The sequence below is a fragment of the Podarcis filfolensis genome (assembly GCF_964270895.1).
Source record: "Podarcis filfolensis genome assembly, chromosome: 1".
Taxonomy (NCBI): Eukaryota; Metazoa; Chordata; class Lepidosauria; order Squamata; family Lacertidae; genus Podarcis; species Podarcis filfolensis.
Window position 1 is genome coordinate 7,582,410 of NC_139604.1, and position 5,273 is coordinate 7,587,682.

The following is a 5,273-nucleotide window of genomic DNA, read 5'->3' on the forward strand; positions in this document are numbered from 1 at the left end:
GCACGTCCCTTCTCCTCCTGAGGCTTTGGCGCGATTGGTCGTCCGGCCAGAAAGGCGGGAATATAGCGGCGAGAGGCGTCGCGCGAGGTCTTCGCTGAGGGAGGGGCGAAGGACCGTTTTTACCTCAGGCCTCGGGGAAGCCGTTAAAGGCGGGCGCCTGAGTCGCTGGGGAGCAGTTGCTCTACCCCTGTGTGAACCATAAGCCTCAGATATCCAGCTTTCATTAAAAAAACAACAACACAAGTGTTTCACATTTGTAGACCCTGAAGGGCAAAAAGGTTTCAGCATTTGTCAAACATGAGAGAGGGAGTTTTTAGCCTTTGCAGAACATGAGAGGAAATCTAACAAGTCCTATATTACCAGTTACAGATAGGTAGCCGTGTTGGTCTGCCATAGTCAAAACAAAAATTTTTTTCTTCCAGTAGCACCTTAAAGACCAACTAAGTTAGTTCTTGGTATGAGCTTTCGTGTGCATGCACACTTCTTCAGATACACTGAAACAGAAGTTGCCAGATCCTTCTATATAGTGAGAAGGTGGGGAGTAATGGGGCTTCTAAACCATCGTTGTGTGGGATGTAAACCATCGTTGTGTGGACGTTGGATCTTAAACAACTCCTAACCCACAATAATACTACAACCAGACGTAACACGGACACTGGCACCAGAGCCTGCAATAAACCCAGGTGCCAACTTTGCCTGCATGATTTCCCTCGTTGCCAGTGTCCTTGAATGAGGTGCTAGCAATGTTTGTGACTCCTGTCATCTCAAAGAGCTGTAAAATTCAGCTATAAATCAGAATTAGAACGTAAGGCAACCACCATGATTCGTGTTTCCGCTCTTACAAGTTCTAATTATCAAATGGAATTTTGACCAAGTGAGGTTTATCTTATTTGTGTAGGCAAACAGCAGATTCAAAACCTGCTTTTTCTATAACACACACACACACACACACCCCGGACATATCCTAACATTCCTTTAAGAAGCCTTCAAATGCTTTAAAAATAACATTCAATGTTACTTATATTGTGGGACAATGGTCCTAAAATGCTAGCAGAAATCCATCTAAGAAGGCAGTCGGACCCTTGGATGACAAGGGAGTCGAAGGAGTGCTAAAGGAGAATAAGAAGATGGTGGAGAAGCTGAATTAATTCTTTGCATCTCACAGAGGAAGATAATAGGGCCGATTGCAGCAGCACTGCAGGAGGTGAGTCTTGAGAACACAAGCAGATAGTGGCGACAAGAGATTTAAGTTCTAGGCCTAATAGACAAAATAAAAACTGACAAATTGCAAGGTCTGGACAGCATCTGCCCAGGAGTCCTTGAATCACTCAAATGTGAAGTTGCTAATCTAACAAAAATATGTAACTTGCCCCTCAGATCACCCTCCATACCCGAGGAACTGGAATGTAGGCAATTTAACAACAGTTTTTAAAAGGGAATCCAGGAAACTGCAGACTGATTAGCTTAACATCTGTCCTTGGAAAACTGGTGGAGAGTATTGTTAAAAATAAAATAATCAAGCATATAGAAGAACAAGCCTTAATGAAGCAGAGCCAGCATGGCTGCTGTCTTATGAACCTATTAGAGGTATTTGAGAGTGTCAACAAACATGTACGGTTGATGAAGTATACTTGGATTTACAGAAAGCTTTCAAGCACCTCACCAAAGATTCCTGAGTGAGCTTAGCACTTGAATAAAAGGAGAGATCATGAATTGGTTAAGTTGCTGGAAGCAAAGAGTAGGAAAAAATGGATCGTTCTCTGAATGGAGATATCTAGAAAGTGGAGTCCCCCCAAGGATTGGTATTGGGATCTGTGCTTCTTGTTCATAAATGAGCAGGTTTGCTGATGATACTAAATTGTGCAGGGTTGTTAAAACAAAAGGAGATTGTGAAGAGCTCTAAAACGACCTTTCCAAACTGAGTGAATGGGCAGTAAAATGGAATGTGCAATGTTACGGAAAGGGGGGGGGCATGTCTTCTTCACCTTCTTCTTCGCTACAATATATCAATTTATTTCCAATTGTCAATGTCAAAAGGGACTAAAATTTATAAAATTCATAGAAAATCAACGTGCCAATTTGCTCAATTTCTCTAGGACTCCATCACACCTCCCCTGTCCTCCATAATCCCTCAAGCAAGGTGTCAAGACCCTAATCCTGTCAAATCACTCTGCCAAGCCTTTCCTCCGGGCAATGCCAGGTGGCAGACTATGCATACATGGACCATTGTCTTCTCATCACCGGCACTCAGGATGTGCTTATCTGCGCATATCTCCAGCTCTGCATATTCCCCCCTCCCTCCTCCATATGTTAATCCGGTGTAACCCAACCTCTCCTTAATGTATTCATGATGTAATCTGTGTAACCCAACCTTTCCTTAATGTATTCATGATGTAACTGGGATGTGTTTTGCACTGTATTCTGGGACATGGGGGGAGTTTCAAAAGTTCATGTCACCCCTTTCTCGCTGTTCAATCTTGCCTTGAACCTGTTGCGCAATAAACTTGGATCTTCTGCAATTTGCTCCTGTCCGGCTGAGCTCATTTTCTTCCGCAGGGACCCACGGACTTAGTCCGATGAGCTGGGTGGCAGAGTAGCCCCGCACCCAGATTTTAGCCGTAACAGTTGGCGCCCAACGTGGGGCATGCGGTTCTCCCGCGTTGCTGACCGGGGGCCCCGAAATCTTCAGCCGGCACCGGGCCATTTTGCCTGGGAAGATCCTTTGGACCCTCGGCCATCCTCCGGGCGGTAATCAAAAGCCCCAGGAGTTCAGCCGGGGAGCAAAGAGGGATCCAGCCGGCTTATTCATCGATCCCGGGATCATCATAGGAGACACGTGAGTATAAGGAAAAGGAAAAAACCCAGTGCACTGGTGGGAAGGGGGTGGAATCTCCTGGCAACTGAATTCTCTGCCCTCCTCTCTATCGCTCCTTCTCGCCTGTCTCTTGGTCCAATTGGTGAGAGAGACCGTGGACTGCTGCTCGACCCAAAAGGGGGGTTCTGAGCTCTATCTCTTTCTCCTCTCAAACCCTCCAGTCAGCCGCACCAATTGAGAGTCCGAAAGTAAGACGGAGAGACCCGGCTTGGAAAGACAGCCGACTCTCTGCAACGGGCATCTCAGTTGAAAGCAAGGGGCTGGAGTGAGAGACCGTGGACTGCTGCTCGACCCAAAAGGGGGGTTCTGAGCTCTATCTCTTTCTCCTCTCAAACCCTCCAGTCAGCCGCACCAATTGAGAGTCCGAAAGTAAGACGGAGAGACCCGGCTTGGAAAGACAGCCGACTCTCTGCAACGGGCATCTCAGTTGAAAGCAAGGGGCTGGAGTTCTTCTTCCGAACTTCCCGAGCGCCCTTACGGAGGGGGCAGGAAGGGGTCTTGCTTTCTGTCTCAATCCCAGCCGCACTGGTCGGTGCCACGTAACACGTGTATCGTGCGTGAGCCCGCTTCCAAAAGCAAGGGGGATTTTCGGTTCAAAACTCTATCCAGGGATCACCCAATCTGGCACTGCACGGCGCGGGCGTCCAGTAGGGCCCCTTTTCCTGAGATTGTAACGATAGGTAGGAGGTTGCCAGGAGGGATAGCTCAAGAGGAATTGGGCGGGATTTGGCAGAGTGGAAAGGAAAACCCCAGGAAATAGATAAGTAAGGAAGGAAGAAAATAAGTGAGAAAGGAAGAAATAAGGAATTAGGTAGAAGAGCTCTCTAAAAGGAAACCCTGTTAGGAAGTTGCCAAGCAACAAGGAAAAGGAAAACCCTAAATAGCCCCCTGTACAAGTTACCCAAATCCTAATCAACCTCTCTCTTTCTCCCTTCTCTATCCCAGACACCCCCCCAAAACAGAAAAACAAAAAAAGCAACAACAGCAATGCATGCATATATAAAGGGGTACCCAGTCAACCAAGCGTTGTGAGCCCTGCCAGTTTGATTAACTGGTGGTGTGTTTGAAGAGGCAAGGAAGCTCATAAAACCATGTGGGACCTTCCTACTAATTTCACTTAATGAAGCCAAAGGAAGCGACCCAACTCCTTGCGATAACCAACTAAAGAATGAGAATATATATGTTTACATGTTGTCTGTTATGTGTGTTGTCTGTTAATACATATATGAGAATATGTATGTTTACATGTTGTCTGTTATGTGTGTTGTCTGTTCCTTCTGTCTCTGACAGACTGCCTTTCTTAAGTGTGCATAGTTTAAACTACAAGCTTGCTTCAAAATTTAAATCTAGGGAAGCCATGCTGGACCTTATCAATCTTAAAACAGAAAAAAACAAAAACAAAATGAGAATGAAGGGTGCAAATGTTTGTTATTTGAGAGAGGCTCCAAAGAGTCTTCCTCCGAGTAGCTTAAGTGAGGGTATGATTTTAAGCTGATGGTAGATAATGTTATGTTGAGTTTGTGATTCTACATCCGTGTTCCAGTCTTTTTTCCAGTATTTTGAAATGTGCTGTGAAGAAACTAATGTTTCTGCTGCAAAAGCCTAGTTGAGCACAATTGCTCTCTCTAGCTAAAATGCAGCGTATGTATTTCACTAAGCATATGCCTATGAAAGTATGGTGTTCCTTCTAAGAAAATATGTGAGTCCAGTTTTAACTTTGATTTGGTTGGACAGAAGAGTTATTGTAAGGCTCCTGATATCAGTCTTATGGCCTCTTTTCTCAGAAAATGCCCCCCCCCCCCGTTTCATTCTGTCTCTTTCAGTTTTTTGTTTTTTCCTCCCTTCTTACTTCTGTGCCAGGTAAATTTACTCCCGAGTAAGCTTCCTTTAAGGGAAACTGCAAAGAGGGGGGAGCAATCTTTCCTAAGGTACCCTGCATCTCACTTTCCTATGTGTAGTTATTAAAAATAATAGTAGTAGTAATAATAATAATAATCTAAATTAGGCTTACTATTCCTCTGCAAGTTCAGGAAAAATTGTTCACTTTTGTATTCCCGTTAAATCAAATCTATGGCTGTTTTAATTATGCTTAATAAAAGATCCTCTCCCTATCTATCTTCCTTAGTACATGATAGGAGCATTGATTGTGCTCTCTTCCCCAGTAGTGCCTGTGTACATAAGTATGTGTGTGTCTCTTTGGTAGTACAAATCTTGCTGTGAAATCTTGCTGTGAATCCTATATTTTGGAGGGTTGGACTAGATGACCCCAGGGTCCCTTTCAACTCTCCCAATTTGTGGCTGTGTGGAAGGACATGTGTCCGCAAGCATTGGAGGGTAATTCTTAAATTCTGGTGTGGTGATGGAGTTGAAATTCAGCCTAGCTTTGCTCTTTAGTTTT